General features: G+C 33.3%; 1 protein-coding gene across 4 annotated transcripts in view; it reads right to left on the reverse strand.

Moving 5' to 3' along the window:
• PCDH17 (protocadherin 17) overlaps window positions 1-24,041 on the reverse strand; it is a 112,140-nt gene that overhangs the window by 76,258 nt on the left and 11,841 nt on the right. The gene's annotated exons all lie outside the window — the stretch shown is intronic.

Raw genomic sequence — 24,041 nt, forward strand, 5'->3', positions numbered from 1 at the left:
AGTACATACACTGCACATATGGTTGATCTCATCTCTACAATTTATTCTCATTCTTATTAATAAGCATGCTAAAAGAATAGAAATGGCATCTGAACAATGCCATGGAAATGCTTGTTACTGACAGTTTTTTCTAAAAATATATGAATTTATATGTTAATAATGATTATAAATCAAAAATAAGGGGAGAATACATGTTATTTCGAAAGTATAACGAACACTTCAAATGACCAAATTGTGGAGCTACAACTTTTTTTCTTTTCATCTTTTTTTTTTTTAAACAGTACCCAGGCTAATGTGGAGATCTGCCAAAAAGAACTGAATTCTCCTTGTATCATCAACCAGAGTCCTTTTGGAGAAAGAGACTAGATCTTTCACTGAACTCCCTATACTGTACATTCATACACATCATTTCTCCTTGCAGCTGACTTAGAGACAAAGCATCTCTTGTTTTCTGCCTCACTTCATATCAAGCCATTATGCTGTGAGCAGCTATGGGTTTGTAAAAATCCCTTCTAGCACATAAGTACCAGTAATGTGGAAAATGTACAATTACTGGAGCAAAAGGCCCAAGGTAAAGCTAAATATCGTATACTAAACAACTCATTCTAAATTACATTTTACTTTTTACCTCCCCATAAACTACATCCTTAGCACTTGACTTCTCTGAGTTATACTGCTGAAAAGAAAAGACTTCTAGGAATAAAAACTTTTCATTTCCTCAGCTTATTCTCATCTTGGAAGTTTGAAAAAAGTAGGAGGGAAATTATCCAATGGTTAATCTGAACTATGCAATGTTTCTCTTTTATCAAATTGCCTGTTGAAAGCTAAACACCAAGATGAAGGCAACGAAAAGTGTTCTGTGTTATTGTTTTTTTCTCACATTTTTCCCCTGGGCACCAGCCTTTGGTATTTCAGGCATGTTTTCATTAACTTACTGCCCTGGATTCTAATTTTGGAGATACATCATTAGTCTTGTCTCCATCATGGGGAAATACAGGTTTTTCAGGGAAAACTTGATGTTCTGGTCAACTGTCTTTATGTAGAGTACAACTGATTTCATTGATATTTTGTGAAATTCTCTATTTTAAGGCTTTTCACAGATATTTTTGAACATGTACACAGGATAACACATGACTATATTCAGTGAAAAACAAATATTGGATGCTAGCCACAAGTGTACATTTATGAAAAATTAAAATTCTTGACAAGTGCAAGGTGAAGTTTCAGCTAACCTTAGAATATTTCAGGTAACTAGGGCTCTACCATCTTAAAGAAGTTCAATTATGTATGAACTTGTACTGTAGCATCCCAAGCTTCCATCAGGTCTGAGGCAAAGAATCGGTGAAACATTTGCTTATTGCTTAGTAAGCGGAATAATTCAGGATCTTTTCTTTATAATTAAAATTGTAGGTATGATCAGTGAAATACAGACTATAAGCTGATAATTCAAAGGAGAAAATAGTTCAATTTTAAAAAGCTTTTCAAATGGCTATAATTTTAAAGCATTATATATATGTATATATATACATATATATACATATATATAATGCACATACATATGTGTATGTATCTTCCCATCTAGTGCTTGCATCAGAACCAGAGAAAAGGAATAAAAAAGAGATCTCATGCCATATTCTCTTTACATTCATTTTTCTCAACTATTTTACGTTTTATGAGATAATACTATTTATAATCTTTAAGCATTCAAGAAACAAAGAAAAAAATCCTCATAAAAAGTCTTAGGAAACAAAATTAGCAAACAGGAAAAAAAATTAGAATGAAGGAGAGGAGGAAGACATTTTAAATAAAAAATGTAACTGAAAGGAGTAAAGGAAGCAGAATAAGAGAGGGAAAGTACAAAATAGTTGTTTTCTTTTTTAAAGAAAACAAATAATAACTTTAAGGCAAGGAAAAAACTGCCAATGAAATTTAAAGGTAAAGTTACTTTGAAAAAGTTCAGGAAAAAGAACTTTGAAAAAGGGCAGAACTCAGTTTTAAATTGTTTTCACTCAGTAATTTTACTAAGGCTAATGATAGTGGCCACCCAGCAAATTAGCTTACAAATGGTAAATACAAATGAATTGAAGTAGATACCTAAGAATCTATCAAGCTAGTTTTATAGAACCTACTGCCTCCTCCTCTCCTTCTCTCCTCCCCCCCCCCCCCCCCTCACAGTTTCTAAGACTAGATCAGGTCTCGGTATGAGACAAGACAATTCTAATATTCCTAGGTTGTATTTTTGTTTGGTTTTGGTTTTGTAGCTCACTTAATTCTGATGGTCACTTAATAAATGCTTCTAATGACAATGCTGGAATGTACTATTATACGTGATAACAGTCTCACCAGATATTAAGGTGCAATTATGTTTGGAAAGAGGTTCAGACTATTCCTGTAATGTCAGGGGGAGGAGAGAAGGGAGGAGCGTCCTTTTGAAAAAATATCACACAGAAAGACATACAGAGTAAAGGCAAAAAGTTGGAGCAGAATACAGTATGCTTTGGTTGAAGAAAAAAAAAAGCAGGAGTAACAATCCTGGTCTCAGACAAAGCAAAAGTAGATCTAGTTAAAAGACACAAGGAAGGAAACTATATCTTGCTAAAAGATACCAAAGGCAATGAAATAATATCAATACTAAACATATATGCAACAAGTGGCATAGCATCCAAATTCATAGAGGAGAAATGAAGTGAGGTAAAGGAAGAAATAGACAGCCAAACTGTACTAGTAGGGGACCTCAACTTCCCCCTCTCAGAACTAGATATATCTAACCACAAAATAAACAAGAAAGAAGTTAAGGAGGCAAACAAAATTTTAGACAATTTAGATATGATGGAACTCTGGAGAAAACTGATTGGGGATAGAAAGTTATATACCTATTGCTCAGTAGTACATGGCACTGACACAAAAATTGTCTGTGACCTAGGGCATAAAAACCACACACTTAAATAAAGAAAGGGAGAAATATCAAATGCATCCTTTTTCAGATTATGATGCAATAAAAATTACATGTAATAAAAGGACATGAAAAGATGGATTAAAATTAAATGGAAATTAAATAATCCAATGCTAAAGAATGAATGGGTCAAAAACAAATCACAGAAACAATGATTTTCTTAAAGAGAATGAAAATAATGAGATAACATACTTAGGGGATGAAAACAAAGCAATTCTTAAAGGAAATATTTTATTTCCAAATGCTTACATGAGTAAAATGGAGAAAGAGGAGAACAATGAATTGGGCATGCAGCTAAAAAAGCTAGAAAAGGAACATTTAAAATCCCCAATTAAATATCAAATTAGAAATTCTGAAAGTCAAAGGAGAGATTAGGAAAATTGAAATTAGTAAAACAGCTAGTTTTATAGCGAAAAACATGGTTAATTGATTTCAAAAAGGAAGAAAATGAAACCACCAGTATCAAAAATGAAAAGTGAATTCACCACCAATGAAGAGGAAATTAAAGCAATAACTAGAAGCTATTTTGCCCAATTGTATGCTGAAAAATCTTACAATCTAAGTAAAATGGATAAATATTTACAAATAATACCAACTGCCCAGAAAAACTGAAGAGGAAGTAAAATATTTAAGTAATGCCATTTTAGAAAAAAATAATTTGAATAAGCCATCAATGAACTCCCTAAGAAAATATATTCCCAGGGCCAGATGGATTTACTAGTGAATTCTACCAAACATTTAAAGAACAATTAATTCCAATACTATATAAACCATTTGGAAAAATAGTCAAAAATAGCATTTTTATGGCTTTTCTCTTTTGTTTTCTTTCTTCTTTCACAACATAACTACTGTGGAAATACATTTACATGATTGTACATGTATAAGCATATCAGATTACTTGCCATCTTGGGGAGGGAAGGATAGAAGGGAGACAGAAAAAAAACTGAAACTCAAAATCTTATTTTAAAAATTGCTGAACACTATTTTTACATGTACCTGGAAAAAATAAAATAATATTTATCAAAAAAGAAAGAAAGAAAAGAAAAAGAAAAATGCCAATGATTACAGATAGCTTTGATTGTATACACAGGTAGTATTAGAGATAAAATCAGAGTGAACTTTTCCCTAAATTTATAGGTACTGACTTCTGCATTGATAACAAGTAATCTTTTTGCGAGGGAGTGAACACAAGGGAGTGTTAAGAGGAGAATAATTCACTTTAAGTCTTTTCATACTGACATAGCTCCTGATGGCTTTGCCCTCGATGGAATATATGGTGTGCTTCTCTCTATACTGCTAGAGTAAACAACAGTTTTGTAAGCCACCACTTATAAAGGTATCTGACAGCACCTATGACACTGGAAATATATTTTTAATACAACATGCAGTGTGGCAATAACTATATTTATCAGTGATTTCTAAAATAATACATTTTGCAAAAGTATAGTATAGTCAACGTTTTGGGGTATTTTGTTTGTTTCATTTGTTTCTTCTTACTAAAGGATAGATAAAATTTGAAAAACTCTTTCCTCATTCAGAAGAGAAAAATAAAGTTTTCTCTGAACTAAAATTTGTATATAAGAACCCAACACACTTAGAGTTAATTAACCAAAGATCCATGAACAGAACATGAAATTTCAAGAAAATTAGTGAAAGACTAACCCTGCCAAATTGAAAAATTAATTATATATGCCATTATTAATGCTGATAATATCTTCAGTGTTGATATTTAATTGTGCAATCTGTAAGATAAGAAGAAATTAAGAAAATCAAAGATTTAGAAAAGGTTTGTTATATGTAAAAATGATAAATATAGGAACTCTTACCACACACTCCATTATTTGGTGTGCCCTATACCAATGTACATTATCCCATAGATTTTAGGCCCTTGTTTTCCGATTTTCAAAAATTTCTACGTTTCTGGGAATTTTAAATTTTAAAAGGATAAGGAAAATGAGACTACTGCTTCAATTTACAATACAATGTACTTCCTTACTTCCCCTCTGATATCACCTTGTTCCTACATTGTATATATCTTGCACAAACAATTTTTTTGCACGTTATCTTTTCCATTGAAATGCAACTACCTTGGAGGTTTGGGGGCTGTATTCTTGTCTTTCTTTGTATCCCTACAACTTATCACAGAGTTTGAAATATGTTAAGCACTTAGTAAATGTCACTGACATGTGCTTCTCTTTCCTCTCTCAAACAATGCAAATTCATTATGGGAAGGAACTCATTCAATATGACTTTTTTTTTTTCTTTTTATATGTGTATTTTTCAATGTCAAGTGCCTAACGTGTTTGTTGATTGATCAGCTGAATGTGAATTTACAAACTTTACTTGCAGAGAACAGTGTGGGTATAAAAATGTGGAAAGAGAAGAAGACTGACCATTTCAGAACAAAAGTAACAACTTATTTTTGATATAAACTTTACAGTTATCACTTAGATATGTTAATTTCTTTATCAATTAGAAACTGAGAGCTTGGAGTCTTAACTGGGAAAGAGAAAGCATGAAGGGATTAACTGATCAACAATATTGATTGAGCTTTTGTAAAACACATAAAGTCAATTATATAAGAAGGACTAGCACCCGGAGAATGAGAAGTCAAGTTAGAACCTGAGGAACTTTAAAGGAATTCAAACATGAATTGTTTGGATGGGGTAGTATGAGGACATTAGTCACTCTCTGTGCAACAGGAAAGGACAAGAGAAGGGTAACTAGTTCAGATAAAAAAAAAAATGGGCAGAGCCAAAGACACATTTGAAATTGTGCTTGGGGAAAAGCTGGGAGCCAGAATGCATTGAAAATTATTTACTATGCTGCCTTGGTCATATAGGACAAATGGCATTGTCTGGGGCTCTGAAATGATTTTTTAATGCTACATCATTGTCCTCTACTAAATTCCTGCTTTCCTACTCATTCACATTATGGGAGTAATTTTGTTTTTGAAGAATCTGACACATTTTCAAATTAGAAGGATCTGGGTTATAGGCTCTACAAATACCACATTATTTTCCTATCCTCTAAAGACTTGCCCAATTATGTTTGAAAAGGCTTATCACTGAAGGACTGATGGCCACCTATGCCTGCAAACTTTGTTGGTAGAGGGAGGACATATGAATAAAATCGCATCTTTAAAAAGTTGAAGTAGCAAACTAAAATTTATCAATGTAAGAATACTTATGAAAAAAATATCCCTGTACCTAATTTTTCACATCTTCATATAGAATTTGATCTATTTATATATGTTTTTCCTGAGAACTCCACATGTCCTGCATTCCATTCCAGCTCCTTTCAACCCATCCTCAACATGGCTTGCACCTTTGGATCTTCAAGCTTCAGGTACATATTTCCATCAGTAGCAATGGCAAAGCCATACTTTCAATGGATAGGCCAAAAGAAAAGGATTATTTCATTCTCCAGGTTCCAGGTTCTTGGAATGTGGTCATAGTAGGAATCATCTTTAAGATGGACCTGGAAGAATTCCTAGACACAGTCCACTATGAAAGTGCTTTTTAAGCCCTCAAAGTGCTACTAAAATTTGATTATTGTTGGGATGCAAATATCTTGTTAAATAGATGTTATTTAAAAAATAGGTTTTGTGTTTTTTGACTGAGATGGAGTATACTTAACATGGCTTAGTAAGAATACATTTGCCTCTAGGCTTACAAATTTGTTCGACATAGATTAAAATAGAAAAGGAAAGGGGGAAAGGGACACAACTGCCTACAAATCCTGACCAAGCTGGATAGCTAACAGAGTAGCAAAAATGTAGGGAAAAAATGGCAGTATAAATAATCAGAAATTCATAGAAGAAAAAAACAAAAGAGCTTATAAAACTTATAAAACCTATGATCTCAGATGGCCAAATACCCAAGTGCCCAAAGTGGATGTCAGTGGATAACAGGCAAAGTGAACTACCAAATAAGCAAATTTAATACTAATTTATGCTGAGAAGTGGTAGAATGATGCCTATAACTGGAGGCATATACTAGATGTGGGAGTGAGTAGTAACACTGTATATTTGTTATTCTCATAGGAAGGCATCCAAAATGAGAATAAGAGAGAATGATAGAGCATATTAGGTAGAGTGATATTTTCATCATAGTATACAATGATACAGATACATGTCACTTGGAAAGAAAGAGAAAACAGAAGAATTAAAGAAGCAGATCAGAAGTTTTATATGGAATCATCATATAAAAGAAATTTCATTTATGTTGATATCTACTGGAAATGCAGAGCAGCACATCAATCATGGGCTTGCCTTAATGATAATTTCATTTTCCAAAAGGTGCAGAAAATCATTAGAAGTGATTCTGTGGACTTCAATCTAACCATCAAAGAGAAACTCACTGATGAAGTAAAAATAATGAGAATATGATGATTAAAAAAAAAAGTAGCCACTATCTTTGTGATAGAAGAAACAAAGGCTGAGGTTTGTCCCATGAGTAACATGGATTTGTGACAGCAAATTTGAAATGGTTCAGAGAGAGGATGGCTATTATCCCATTGCATAAAGTTCAACATCGGAAGTCATCCCAGAAAAATGGTAATCTCCCAAGAATTAAATTCCACAACCTCACCCTATTAAAAAGGTGAAGCATTGAGGCTGTTTAGAGAGACCAATATGAAGGCATAACTAACACCAAATTTTAAAAATTCATCTACAGCTTCCCTTTTTCAATATGTTAGGTAACCTTCATGAACTTTTTGATCATTGTTATAAGAAATATCTTGCTATTTCTGATCCCTGGTAAGAGTAAAGTGAAAGAATACATTGAGAAGTATAGATGATACCAAAACAAAAGATATCAATGTAATTTTATTTAAAAAAAATAATATTGGTGTGTGTGTGTGTCAAGATGTAAATAAAATCAGTTAACAAAGAATTAATGCAAAAGTGTGACATGATCATTTAAAAATGTCCAGAGCATCAGTGTCAAACTCAGATAGAAAGAGGGACACTAAATGGTACATCAAGACCCCAGAAAATGCATATTGACTTTTTAAAAATCACATTAATATTTTCTATGTTTTGTTGTGTTTTTATTTATTCTGTTAAATATTTCTCAATTATATTTTAATCTGATCCTAACAACAGTGTTGTGAACCACACAGTCAGTCTCTTTGAAATCTCTTAGAAAGAAAATAGAACTATTTTTTATTTTTCAGTCATTTCAGTCCTGTCTTGACTCTCTGTGACCTTATTTGGAATTTTCTTGGCAGAGATACTGGAGTGATTTGTCATTTCCTTTTCTAGCTCATTTTACAGGTAAGGAACTGAGACAAGCAGGGTTAACTACCTTGCCCAGGATCACCCAGCTAGCAAGTATCTGAGATAAGATTTGAACTCAGGAAGATGAGTCTTCCTGACTCCAGGCCTGGTGCTCTATCCACTGCACCACCTAGTTGCCCTAACAGTAGAATAATAAAGTAGATTCAAAAAACTGGTTGAATAGACGAAAGTAATCCATATCAATTAACTACAAGTGGCATGCCTCAATTATATGCTCTTCTCCCTGTGTTATTTAACATTTTTATTACTGTCTTATATAAAGGCATAGATGACAAACTTTTCAAATATGTGGATGACACAAAACTAGGAGAGACAGATAAAATGAAATAAAACAAGAGTCAGGGTTTTGGAAGGTCAGGGAAGGCTAGGACTTTGAGCTGAATCTGTTAGGATGTAATTTAGTAAGGAAAAGTATAAAGCCTTATACTTGGAGTGGGAGAAGGGGATGTCACTAGCTTAATATAAAGAGTACCATTAGAGAACAATGTCTGGTAAAGACACTTGGGTTTTAATTCATTGCAAGCATAAAATGTTAACAATATGATATACAGCAAAACAATGAAATAATGAAAAGTTATGTTTTGTTAAGAAAGAAATAATATCAAGTATAAAGGATGCAATAGTCCTGGTGTACAGCATATTGATTACTCTGAATATATAGTTTATATATATAGTCTGTTTTGCTTCATTTTTATTTTTTTATTTTTTGTTAAGTTCATAGCCTTAGATTTTGAGAGGGAAAAGGACACTGATGAATTGGACAGTATCTAGAGTGGGGTGTCCTGGAGGATAGAGATTATGACATATTCGGAACCTTTTAAAGGAGAATGTAGAGTCAGGATGTACATAAGAGCTGCCTTCACAAGTATTTGAAAAGCTACCATGTAGAAAAGGTTTGTCCTTTTGAGCTCCATAGGGTAGAATTTGGAACAAAAGTGGAAAATTGCTGAGAGACAAATTAAAGATTGATCCAAGGAGGAAGGGTTGTGGAGTATAAGCATTTACAGCTTGGAAATCAGTAAATGCTATATATCAGGGCTTGATTTATTGTTTTGTCGATGGCCTAACCTTAAGGAAGTAACAAAGAAAATATTAATGAAGCTGATTAAATTTAAAAGTGTATCCATCTTTCTCCTCCCAGAACCAGTTGTTAAACATTTACCAGCATACCTTTGGATTCAAGAATAATTCCTAACAATGAGCCATCTGTAAGTATAGTGAGCTACTTCAGGAGGTGATCAGTTCTTCTCACTAAAGGAGGGCATGCAAAAGCTGAATGACCGCCTATTGGGAATTCTAGACACTGAATTCATGCTCAGAAATGAGTAGGACTAGATGGTCTCCTTTGTTTCTTACTACTTTGCAACTCTGCAGTTCTGTGAATCATTAAACTTAATTTTAAATTAAAGCTGACTTAGAAAACACTTTCTAAAAGTTGTCCATCTCAAATCCAATTCATAACATAAACATAATATAACATTTGCCAGAGTTTCTTAACACCTGTTTCCATGCTATTATTTAATAGAAAAGGTCAACAGTGATGAGCCACCCTGAGGATTGCTAAAAACTACCTAATAACCATTCCTATGATGATTATAATCACATTTTAAAGATGAAAAGTGATTTCAGAATTATTAAAGAAAAATAATGGTTATATTTTCACTTCTAGTGAAAATCCAAGATAGTCCAGTCCAAGTATTTGTGTTTCTATTTTCTTTAATACATTGTAACTTTACAAATATATTACAATTATAAAATGATCTTTTGGCCAGATAAAATAAAATTGTTTGAATAACTATTTATACCTAACAAACATTTTAACAGATATATATATATATATATATATATATATATATAGAGAGAGAGAGAGAGAGAGAGAGAGAGAGAGAGAGAGAGAGAGAAAGAAAGATAGACAGATGATGGATAGACAGATAGACAGATAGATAGATAGATATACAGAGAGAGAAAGATAGACAGATGATGGATAGATAGATAGATAGATAGATAGATATAAAGAGAGAGAAAGATAGATGATGGATAGATAGACAGATAGATAGATAGATAGATAGATAGATAGATAGATAGATAGATAGATAGATAGATAGACAGATAGATAGATGATGGATAGATGGATGGATGGATTCATGGATAGGAACATTACCACTTCATTGGTGTAAGACTAATAATAGTCTCAGAAAGCTGATTAGAGTACAAAGTGGTTACCTGACTAGTCCAGGATCAGACAGCTCTTAACTGTCAGAGACTGAAGGATCCTGAATCTTCTTGGGCAGCTAGGTGCAGTGAATAGAGAAGAGAGCCTAGAGTCAGGAAATCCTGAGTTCAGTTTGACCTCTGGCACTTCCTAGATGTGCGACCCTGAGTAATCTCTGCTTCATTTCCTCAGCTGTAAAATGGAGATTATTCTAATATCCATAGTTCATAGGTTGTTTTGCGGCAGAAGTGAGATATTTGTTAGATGCTTAGCACAGTGTCTGGAACGCAGGAGAACCTAATAAATGTTTGATTCTTGCTTTCCTTCTTTCCTTGCTCCAAGGATAGAGCCCTCTTTCCTCTACGGCATGCTGACACTTTCATTGTTATCAATTGATCAACTTATCTGTCCATCTGCCTGTCATTTATCTTAACTGGAAACGGATTAAAATTAAAAAAACAGCTTAAGTAAGCACATGTTAAATTGTGCAAACTAAATTATTTTAATCAATGTATAATAATTTATTTGCTTTTAACATTTATTTTGTTTTATTGGGCATAAGGTACCAACATTAAAGTAAATCAACAAATTTATTCTCCAAAAAGAAAAGGGATGGAAGGACTCAGCACAGAAATGGGATAGTGAGGAGCTTCCTGTTTAACTGCGGTTTTTTTGCTTTTGTCATCTCAGGTCCTACCTTCTGCAGGCATCCTTTCTTTCTGTTCTAGCTGTTAAGGCCTTTCTCTTTCAGATTACTTTAATATACTCTATTTATATCATATATACAACATGCTATCTCCCTAATTCAGAGGTATGTTCCTTGAAAGCAGAGACTTTTTGGGGGGGGGGAGGGACAAAGGGAAGACAGAGCGACTCCACGTATATCTATGCGCACAGTGGTGTTTGGCACAAAGTAAGAGCTTAATAAATGCTTGCTGAACTGATTAAGTGACTGACAACTGACTGCTTTCTGGATATAAAGGAATGAAAGCCTTTCTGCTAGTTGATGAATCATTAATTCATCCACTAAGTAGATATTTACAACTTTAGCAGATATTTAAAACAATTTGTAGGTCATTTGAGAGAACTATGACAACCGACAAAGTTGAAAAACTTTAGACCCCCTAAAGGTCCTACTCTAGCTAAAATTTAGCTAGAAGCTTTTGTAAACTTGCTGGAATAATTTTTAAATCCTAATAAAAATGAAGTAGAAAAATTTAAAGTATTCCATTTCTTATGGCTTCTAAGTGGGGAAAATGTCACAAAGATAATTACAGAAATAGGGGAAATATAAAACACAACCATTTGGATGAATTGTTCAGAAAAATAACTGTCATAAAGCAAAATGCAACCATAAATTAATCAAAAATAAATATTGGTCATATCTATGAGTATTTAGGCTGCTAAAATAATCATTTTTCCTCTAAATTACAAGAATAACAGCTTCAAAATGTGTGAATCAGTGAAAGTCTATTTTATGTAGGTGTTTTTAACCTGAAATTAAAATGAAGGAAAATGTCTTTATCGAAGTTAACATCTTTTAAATTAAACATTAGTAGAAAATAAAATGAAACATCTCTCTTCTTTATCAGACTGTCACTTAATATGTAATTCAAGCATCTTCTGCTTCTTTCTTTTCCTGAAGACCTTAATTCTAAGTGCTTTTCTGCTCTTGTGAAATGAGTGATCTTATATAATGGCAATCACTTTACAAAACAATAGGCCTATATCCTCCCAAATCTAGTTTTGAAAGAACAGACAATAGTCTTGATTTTGTTAGAAACTGTTTATAATCTACATGATACATTTTTTTTTCTAAAAAGAAAATGAAGATTTTTAAAAGGAGACAGATTCCTTGAAAAAACTGTTTCTGCTAAGTGCCTTACCATACAACTTTCAATTCCATTCCTAAACCTAGATGTGAAATTCACAACTAGCTTTCTACAGGAGAATATATTTTAAACAAATTACTAATGAATGCTTTGCCTATTTGGAAAGCCAAGTCAGTTAACAGTTTAAGGGGAAAAAAAACAAGTCTATGATTTAAAAAAACATCTATTATTAATTGTTCATTTATTTTTGATGCTGAGATTTTCCTCTTCTGCAAGGTACCAAAATGTCCCTTATGTAATCAGTGTCTGGGTTAAAAATCTATGTGAACATACTTTTAGAGTGGTTTTTACTGTTAAGACAATCTATAACATGTTTATATTCAATCCCACACCATTTAAGCTATAAGAAAGCTCAGTACCACCAGGGAAACACTTGCAAGCAGAAAGTGCTTAGAGACATTAAGTGTGCTCATATACTATTGTTTACAATAGAGTATATTTAAAAAGACTTTCAGTGACCCAGTCTTGTCCAGTGAGACATCATTCTGGTATTGGCCTAGAGACTGGCCTCACTCCTACTGAATTTACGTGTTGATATTCCCTCTGTTGTCTTACCTGTTTTCACAGTGTAGTATCACTATGACATCTAAATACCCACAGGCTCAGCAGGTGACACAAGGAATAACTTACACTTGTGCATGACCCAGTTTTCATTGTGGCTTTGTTTAATATTATTCTCATTCTAAGAAACTTGTCCATACTCCAAGTTAAAAGTATATATTGCTGGAATAAAGCAAATTCATTCAAGGTATTCAAGTCAACTTATATGTTCCAATTCCAAGCCTCCTGCAGCCTCTGTGTGCCTCTTTGAGGGAAGGAACAAGAGAAAAGAACATGCTGGGCACTTTGGTTTTGCTTTGAAATGCTACATATCAGCCCAGGGATCTTCTAGGACATCATCATTCCTTTGAGCAAGCTCTATAAGCCTCTTTAGCTTGGGAAATATACTCAGGACACAGGTTCTGACTACAGAATCATTTCAAGCCAAAAGTAGCTTCCCATCAGTACTCCCCACAACAGTGTTTCATTTCTAGAGTCCAGTAGGGATTCTGATGTGTTTAGGGTACGTTTGAACACTCTCTATCATAAAAGTATAGAATCAGGGTGGTTCCTCTTTAGCTCACGTTTATAAAACAGTTCATGGTTTTCAAAGCTCTTCATACATATTACCTCATTTTATCCTTAAAATAACTCTGTGAGTTATCTGCAATTAGTATTCTCAACTCACAGATTTGAACACTGGGACCCCAAGTGACTTGTGCAGTCACACAAGTAGTAAGTATCTGAAGTTGGATTCCAATGTAAGTCTTCCTGACTCTAGGTACAGTACACTTTGCATTATACCACACTGCCTGTAATAACAAATAATTGTGTTGAATTTGATTTTCTGATTCTGTGAATTAAATTAATTTCCTATCACAGCTTTGAGCCTGATAGGGTTATGCAGACCTACTTTTGAACCCTAGGAACTTATGATACAAAGTCAAAGACAGCTATAATAGCATTTATATAATGCCTTAAGATTTGCAAAGTGTTGTGTATACACTGTCTTATTTGATAACACCTCTGAAGACAGCACATTCCATAACTGTTATACAGCAATTAGCCATTCCCTAAAATGTTATAGATTCCTGTGTTTCCCAAAGCACCAGAATTTAACAAAGTGCTAGAAATCATGAAATGTGCTTTGGTTTGGTAGAAAAAGTATTAGATTTGGAGTTAAAAGAAATAGATTCAAATCTCTCAATCATTAATTAATAGTCACTTTGGGCAAGTCATTTTCCCCTTATGGATAGTAATTTCTTCATACATAAAATGAAGGTATTAAACTAAAGTCATCTCTAAGTTCCCTCACAGCACCAAAAGGTTAAGATCTACTCTTTATTCACTCCTGCTTTACTACTCTTTCTCAATTACCCTTCATGCTTTCCTCATTGCCTAGCCCTTCTCTTTAAGAGTAATCTACATTCCAACATAAAGTCCAGCTTCCTTATGGGAGAGTTTATCATTAGAACCCTTTCATTATTTTTGTTAAACCATTAGTGAGATTAATTCAAAGAAGTCTCTAGGCTTCCTGAAATCAATAAATGAGGAGATATCACTGTAAGTACAGACCATTATCTCTCTTGTCTTCTTTGTACCCTGCCCATCTATTTCTGATGAGAGTGATCAACCCACAGTGGAGGCACACCAGCCTGTTTAGTCAGATAATAAGGAATACTTCGTAAAGGCAGGCGGTTGTATATGGTCATAAATTAGGAAAGCAAATAATATCCTCACCATTTTTTTCCTTTAGAAAATCTTTTTATCTCTGATGGAGGTTTGCATTTTAAGAACCTAAAGATTAAGTTGGGCACTGAGTGATGAAGCAGATAGAGTGCTGACCCTGGAAGTCAGGAAGATTCATCTTCCTGAATTCAAATCTGTCCCCAAACACTTACTATCGGTGTGTACCTGGACAGGTCACTTAACCTTGTTTGCCTCAGTTCCTCATCAGTAAAATAAACTTGAGAAGGAAATGGCAAACGACTCTAGTATCTTTGCCAAGCAAACCTCAAATGGAGTCACAAAGATAAACAATGAAGATTACATTATCTCATAATGTCACCTACCAATCGCTCTAACTCTAAATTCTGTTAAATGTAGCATACTGAAAATAAACAGCAGCTTCCTCTGGGTGCAGAATACCATGAGATTTTACATGCTGGGAATTTTTTTTTTTTTTTTTTGCTTTTGCCAGAGGGAAATGTAGTTTGTAATGGGAATATGGACCTGCCAAAAAACAAGGCAAATCAAAACAAATGAGTTAGGAGTTAGAGTTAACTCCTAAGAGTTGGGAGAGGAATAACCAGCTGTAAGGTATTCTCCCCATGAAGGCTATAACCTTCCTGCTGACCTTCATTGTTATTTTTTGAAAGACTTTCTAGCACAGAGGATAGAGTACTGGACTTGAAGTTAGGAATACTTAGCTTCTTGAGTTCAAATCCAGTCTCAAGCACTTTCTGTCTGTGTGATCTTGAACAAATCACTTAACCCTGGTTGCCTCAGTTTCCTCTTCTGTAAAATGATCTGGAGAAGGAAGTGTAAACCACTCTAGTATCTTTGCCAAGAAAACCCCAAATGGAGTCACATGGAGTTAGAGGTGACTGAAACAACTGAACAACAAACAGCCGGAAAAATCTCAACTAAAAGTACTAGAAGCAGAGAGTTTTCATGAATGGCATTATTTCTGAAACACCAGCGATGGCCTAAACAACTTGTGCTCCAAAGGCTAATTCTCTCATCTGATCTCTACCTGATCAACTATTATTGATGATATTAACGATGATTCAAACCTATGTCTGTCCTCTATTTACTATCCAATCTACAAATCCATCTTAATATCAATTTAACAAACAATAAACAGTAGTTATCCAGTAAGAAAATTAATGACAACTGTAAAAGTTAATAATTTCAGGATAATCTGTTCTTTTCTCCACCTTTTCAACCAAGATTACTTTACCATATTGGCTTGCATTTTGAATAAGACTGATCATCCCTCCCCGCTCTTTTTCCCCCTCTCATTCCTAAAAGCTTATTCCAATAAATTTCAAGTAACTTAAAATTTTAAGTATGTGCTACAAAGAATCCAAAGAACAATACTTTTACCTTATTTAATCTGATTTGTGCATCCATGATTCTACTTTTCTTAAGCCATCAGAACACCTCCCATAATCAAAAGTGCCCGAAGTACCATAGTGCAACATTAGCTCTTATTAAAAGCCTAACAATAGTTCTTCCTGTTGTTACAGAGCCAATAAATAAATGTAATGAAAATCATGACACGTTATTACATTACTCTGAATTGCTTCTATTTATTTAAAAAAAAAAACCTGATGAGCACATTTAAAACAATTTCACAACATGTCAAATTCTAGAAAGGTTTTGTGTTTGAGATGCTATTAAGATTGCAGGTTATTGAAGATCATATATATAGGTTTTTTGTGCTCTATAGCAAAGTGAAAATGAAGGCTAGGATCTCCAACAATAACCCCTGCATTATCACATAGCAGTAGTAGTACAGTATCTAATATGTTTACATCATTCACCCAAGGTATGTATCTACTGACACAATACTGTCAATAAAAACCACATTAAAAACCTTTTGAAAGAGCTTCCTTGTCAATTACCCTGCAGATGGATTCTCTCGTTGTATTTTCCCCTGTCAATTTAATATACTGAATCATATTAACAGCACTGGCTTGTCAATAAGGCAGATCTGAATCCTATTAATGGAGTTTTGCTGCCAATATAATCGGCTTCCTATTTATTGAGCTCTCCAGTATTTGGAAAAGCTGTGAAATGGGATTATAAGGTTATGTTGTGTACATCTGGCTGTTCGCTATATAAATATTTCAAGAAATCTGATCCCACAGGCTAAAGAAACACCTGTCTAATCACTTTCTTTTTTCCATTACACAAATTTCAAACAACAGAGCAGCGAACTAAGACTTAGATAAAATCATACTCCTTTGCCTTAGTCCATTTCCTTTTTATCCAAGGAATCCTGTCATTATTCTAGATATCCCAAACATGTAGCAAACAGTTAGAAAATTAAAAAAAAAAAACTGAACAATTCTACTAGGGGATAAGTCTGTGTTCTACTACATGTAAGACATAATGTCTATGCCAGAAAAGAAATGAGATATACAATTTTTTTAATTATGAAAAATACTTGAACTGCTCCATAATTTTGTACTTATTTGGTTCTTCTGTCATGCTATATAATCTTGGTGTAATTGTAGCTTGTAAGTATAATTTTAGTGTCACATGGACCCCTGGAAATAATTAATGAGAGGTAGTAGTTCATGCATAAAATAAGAGTAAAAAGTTCAGCAATCCTTCTAGTTAATAGAAGCCTTAATGAAGTTGAACATTAGTTGCTTTTAACCACATCCAGTATTAAATAACTACATTGACTGGATTAGTAGAATATACAACAGCCCATTAAGTCTGATTATGTATTTAAAAAAATCTTTGCTTAAAAAAGTAATTGCATTAAAAACCTACTAGGTTTCGCTCCAATCAAATTATCTTCAGGAGCCTAACGTGAAAATGCAGATTTTAAAAACTGGTCCAAAATGACAGCTAAAGGTCAATGAATCAAGTTACCAATTATATTCCCTGGTAGCAGATGGGTGCAATGAAACCTAATGATTGAATTTCAAATGCTTTAATGCACCTTTTATCTATTTTCCCACCATGTTGCGTCTACCTTAGTATTCCTAACAAGATATTATGTTTATTGCAATTAGCCAACTGGAATGATATCTTCACTCTTCCATCATTCATATTGTATTACGGTGTAACAGAACTACCACTTCCCTCTCTTCCTTCATCCATCCCACCCTATCATTGCCAAAGGTACCAACCAAGACCATTCTGACTTAGGATACTATATAACATTTCTTCACTTGTGGTCATTATTTCCATGAATAAGTAGTAACTTTTAATCAGTGAAAATGATGGAAGTTACTAATACAAAGCTTCTGGTGCTCAAATGAATACATCGCAATCAACAAACATTAAGCACTTATTGCACATAAAGTGGTGATTAATATATACCTATCAAATTGAAATGAAATTCAAATTATAGAGGAAAACTAAACAAAAATGCTGGGAAATTAGAAACGAAATAATTTCTTCAAAAGTGATTTTCCATGCAGTAAACTATTTTCAACTTGGCTTCCTTTGTATTATGACCTGTGCTTTGCAAGCTCAAAACTTGGCCCTTTTTATTCTACCTCTGATCAAAGAGAATATGCTTTATTCTCTTAATGCACATTAAAGGTCCAGGTGGCATAAACCTGTAAAGAGGCTTTTTCAGAGAGTAAGAGAATTCAACTCTTCCTTTGAGGAGTAGCAGATGGAAATTTTTATTCCCTAAAGTATCTTAAGAATGTACATTGTTATGCCCTGCAGAACAAACAGGAAAGGGAAAATCAGGCTGAGGAGTTTATTTTATTGCTTCTTAGGTGAATCAAACTGTCAGCATTTTATTCACTTCTTAAAATTACATTTAGGCTGCTATGAGGTAAACAAAGATTCCCCTCCCCCAAAAGAAACTTATAAAAATGATTAGATTTTTCATTTTTATACAATTTATAATTCTTTCCAGTACCCTATAAATCCCCACTAACATAGTCCCCCTTCCTTTAAAATATATGGAATAACTAGACCTAAAATTGAAAATAATAATAAGTAAAAGCATATGGAAACAAGGTGAAGAAGGAGCACATTTCCTATCATCATGTTCTGTTATGCATTGAATGAGTCTACAGAAATTAAGTCTACATTCTAATACTTGTAATTCAATTACAAAAAGCTGTCATTCTGTTTACCTGCTCAATATCCCACAGGCCATTAAATATTACAATAATTTGAGAATACTATCTTGTCATAGGACAGTTTCTGTCTGAACTCTATCAAAAAATATGAAAGGAACAAGATATTATAATGATAGGCGTTGTTACGCCTAACGTGCTCATTACCTAACATTACATTAGGTACTAGTTTTTTTTTTTTAAAGCGCTTTACTCACATTATATCATTTGAGCCTCACAGTAACCCTACTGAGTATATTAGTCAAATGAATCAACTGTATCTGTGATTTTAGTATTAGTATTTCCTAAAATTATATACATAGAAACAAAATTCCCACAAGACATATCCTCTTCATATGTCAAAATTAAATTAAGAATCTTCAAAAGATATAACAACAGGGATAACTTTCATTGATGACCCTCTTATAATCAACATCAAGTGAAAAATAAAACAGGTAGAAATGCGCTCACCAAATATTTGCTCTTCCTTTTCATGGCACAGATAGAGTTAAACGTTAAAATCAAAGGAAAATTGCTTGCCTAAGGTAAGTGAGATGCTCCAAATATTGGTGTTTGCAAATGGCATCATGCTGACTATCAAGTTTTAGAACATTGCAAAGTCACCAAAATGAAATCCATAGTCACCTCAAAATTTATCCTAACCATCCAAAAAGGAAAAAGAAAATTATGTGAAGATCATGACATATAGCTAAATGGACAATGCAACTTGTGGCCTGTAGAGCATGCATATACACACATATGTATATAGAGAGAATGTGTGTCACATAATATGTGTATATGCACATAATATAAATATATACATATATATATATATATATATATAATGTAGACATAGATATCTATCTACCTATATAAAAGGTGGGGTGGGGAATGGCATTATGAACAATGAGATGAATTGGAAGCCAGAATACCCAGGTTGAAGTCTAGTATCTGACATATATGTATATAAACAGACAAGTCATTTAACTTCTCAGTGTTCTAGTAAATTCTCCAATGTTATAACATACATAAGAGTCGGTGACATAGAAAGGCAGGAAAAGGGGCTCTCCCTTTATCAATGACATCACAGTTTTAGTCTCTGCTCTATCCCTAGGGAAAGAAGTATAGTGCTATGTTAAGCATCAGTTTTGGACTTGGAGTCATAAAGGTTTGTATGTGTGGATTACATCGGTGGTGACTAAGAAAATCAGATAGTAGATCTGAAGAATTGTGAAGAAGGAAGCATTTGTACATAGCTGATACTGAGAAAGTCCTTACTCAGACCACAGAAGCCTTATACTTCTTTCCTGAAACAATATTTAAAGGCAGCATCAGCTTTATTCCTGATAAGTAATATCTTTCAAACATTCAAATACTTTGGGGTAAAATTAGCATTGAATTTCTGTGATTAGTGGTAAGTTGGTATAATTCTACAAGTTAAAGACAATTTGGGGGAGCAGGTCTGGGAAAGAGGTAGTTATTAAAACAACATATTCTGCCTTTCGCTTATATTATTTTAGACAATCGTTTATCTGAATTTCTTAGTTCTTCAACTAGTGACTCCAAGCTTTTTTAGTTTTATATATCTCTGCTACACATCACTCTTGATCCACTTTAAGCTCCCAAAACTTTTAGGCAAGTAAATGAAATTCAAGTGAGATTATTCTTCTCTAGCTCAATCTGATTATGACTCTGTTTCTATGTTTACATATATCATATTATTTTCTTTCCCCAAACCAAATTTTGGAACTATTCTACATTCAAAGTTCAATTGAAATTTAAAGAGTTGATGTAATAAAATTTCACTTCAGAGAGTTTTCTACAGGCTGAGTTTTTCTCAACATTGGTTTTAATTCTTTATTTCAGTATTTTATATTGTTTTAATGAATTGAGTTTGTTTAACTATGCTGGTTTGGGAACCATAATTTAGCAAATAGTTTCATGTCTTGTGGTCATTCAGTACACATATGTATTTTTCACAAACCTAAATGTAAGCTGATTAGTGGGGCAGCTAATGGATAGAGTGCTGGGCTTTGGAGTCAAGAAGGCTCATCTTCCTGAGTTCATATCCGGCTTCAGAAATTTACTAGCTGTGTGGCCCTGGGCAAGTCACTTAACCCTGTTTGCCTCAGCTTCCTCATCTGTGAAATGAATTGGAAAAAGAAATGACAAACTACTCCAGTATCTTTGCCAAATGAACTTCAAGTGGGATCAAGAGTCAGAACCCACTGAAATGAATGAAGAACAAAAAAGTTGATTAGTATAACTATATAAAAAATTTTAGGTGATGGAGAAGGTATTGCTGAATATTAACTTTTTCAGGAGCAACATGGCAGGTAGTAAGGTTTATAGTGTTCTTTATCATCAAATTGAATCGGTAACTAAAATGAAATATGATCTTATCTATAATTTATGAGGAGTTAAGAATTCTTCAAATTACATATTAAAAAACAGTCTCAATTCATTTCATAAAAGGTACACAGATCCACCCTTTAATGTCATCCAGGAATGGATGTAAATAACATAGAATAAAATCAGTGACATCTGTAGAACTACCGCCTTGATTCCTTGATAACCAAACCATTTCCTCACAAAATCACATAATATTGAAAGAAAATTATATTTGATTTAAAAAAAATCACTTTGTCACTCCCAGAAAGAAGAAGTGGTTATTACAGTACAAACAACAATATATCTCCTAGATAGGCTGTTTGTGAGGTGATGCCACCTGTTGGATTCCTGCCTTGAAACTGAGAATTTTAGACCAGTTCAATTATATTCTAATAGATAACTTTGATTATTCAATTATTTTCATGTATAATTAGATTTAAATTGTATTAGGATATTTGTGCTTATTTTGAAACAGTATTCACAATTAATATAAAGTATGCCCTATCACTTTTTAATGTGATTTTATTTTTACTCCAATCTATTGCAAGATGTACCTTTCATTGCTGTCTAAAATACAATGTATAAAATGATATTCAAAATAAAGTATTAGTATTACCTAGAGTGTTTTTCATGGAATATACTCTTAAATTACAACTTAATAACCAATATACTTTTAAAATCTATTTATGGAAATCATCCTCTAACAAAATGTCAGTTTTAATTAATTCCATTTTTCCTAAAATAATACAGTATTCAGATAATCACAGTGTCATTGTTATTGTTTTTCATGGCTTCCATGAGATTGAGATTGGTGCCTCTTTTCGTTACTTGGTAGATGGGGTAGGTATTAGAAATATCCTTTAATTGATAAAGAAACATAAATAACTACTCTCCTCCTCAGGATCAGAAATGATATATTTTTTAACTCAAAATCAAGTACCATTTGGCACATTAACAATTTACAGAGCTCTTGGAGAAATATTTTCAGAACACGCCAATTCCACAATTAGGTATTTATTTATAAGAGAAACAGAAGTAGAGAGGTTTCCCTTCTAATTCATATTTGTTTTTAGATTCAGAAATATTAAGCAATATAATATACTTTGGGTAAAAATCAGATCACAGATAGCCCTTAAGATGTTTTCTGTAGGGGTGTTTTTACTCTCCAAAGGGCTTCTTAGCACTTGCCTGCTAAACAATTCTGACTATCTCAACATTGGCAGTTAGCCCAACTTGCTTTTCTTCAAACTTGAAGGGGGCAATAGAAAAGGTTGGGGGAATGAGGGAGTTAGGAGTGAATCTTTACTCCCTTCTAAGACCTTCTTTACATGTCAACTTTTGCCTAGAGCAAAATTTAATAGGAGATTTGTGGATCTCTATTTCTAGAGATTTACTATGGAAACACTGACATAACCTTTAACCATAGCAAACAGTGCCACTCTAATGAGTAGGCTATACCAAACCACTTGCAAACTGAAAACTACACAAGGAACAGACAGATCCTGGCAGGAATTAATCTGCCATTTTCACACATCTGCCCAAGGGAGGTATCGTAATTGCAAAAATTTACTCTTAGACTGCTGAGACTCATAGTAATTATGTTTCTTTTTTTAATAGAAATAGCCACAGGTGGTAACAAATTGGGTTTTGAGATGGGAAACTGGGCATGCATTCTAACCCAAATTACTATGTAATTGTCTTGATTATAAAATACTGTGGAAAGCCTATTGCTCAAAATTTAAATCAGAACAAAAAAAAAGTATCTTTTATATGTATTCCTCTCCTCCCCCAGCTTCTCAATATGTGGGCTTATTGCCTCATTTATCGGTATAGTCACATCTAATGCCAGTGCAGGCAATTTACAATAGATTTGCACAAATAACTATCCCAAATTCCTGTGGTTTATATTTGTTTAACAACATAAAATCTTTATTTCCTCTCTTACTCTCTTCTGGGGATAAACAGTAGCTTCACTAAGAAGGTCAAGATCTGGAAATTTAGCTAATAATTATGATGGATGCAATTGCCAAAATTAAAGATGTAAAGTTGTGTACTTTAAATATAAGTTGAAATTAAAATCCTATTTGGTCATTTGTAAGTCTATTTGACAGAAATGTGCCTTTTTTGCTAATGTACTGATCCAGATGGATAGATAGACATATAGATAGGCAGACAGACAGACAGACAGATAGATGGGTAGATTTCCTCACACAAGTGCCAGTTTACAGTTACAATTTATCGAATCCTTCACAATATGTATAATATTAATAATTATGAATGATGTTGATAATAATAATAATACGTTTAGTCATTTAAAAAAAAACAGCCATTTTATCCACCCGGGCAATAGTCCATAGAAGAATAAATATAACCATAATAATGAAATGATACTTTTTCTCTGTATCATTTTTATCTAAACTCTATTGTAAAAAAAAAAGAGGGAGATTTATTTTTGTTATTGTTATTATTTTTTCTTAAGTCCATCATTTTGATGTGATCACACCATGCACAAAAAAAGAGAGAGATCAGAAGTTGACTTAAAACTAAAACAACTCATTTATAAAACAGAAGAATCAGATAGACTTGGAAAGAGCAATCAGATAGCAAACAATTACCATCTCATACACACTGACTAAACAATTGACTGATTAGTAGCTTACCTTAAAGGTGGGTGAATTCAAGTTAATGTGTACTTTCTAATACCCACTGCCATTAATAAGAAAGATGGAGAGTTGACTACTCTCCATTCCACATGACTTACACTTTTTCTTCATCATTCTCAATCCTGAAGGTGGACAGTGGGATGTGTAAGTTAAAGGAAGATATATATCCATACCTCCATAGTAAAAATGGAAGCTTTCCTTCTCTACTGCTGTCTCAAGAAAACATGATAACAGAATTCATCTACAATTAGATGGTTTCTTCT

The sequence above is a fragment of the Notamacropus eugenii genome, chromosome 6 (genome assembly GCF_028372415.1).
Source record: "Notamacropus eugenii isolate mMacEug1 chromosome 6, mMacEug1.pri_v2, whole genome shotgun sequence".
Lineage (NCBI taxonomy): Eukaryota > Metazoa > Chordata > Mammalia > Diprotodontia > Macropodidae > Notamacropus > Notamacropus eugenii.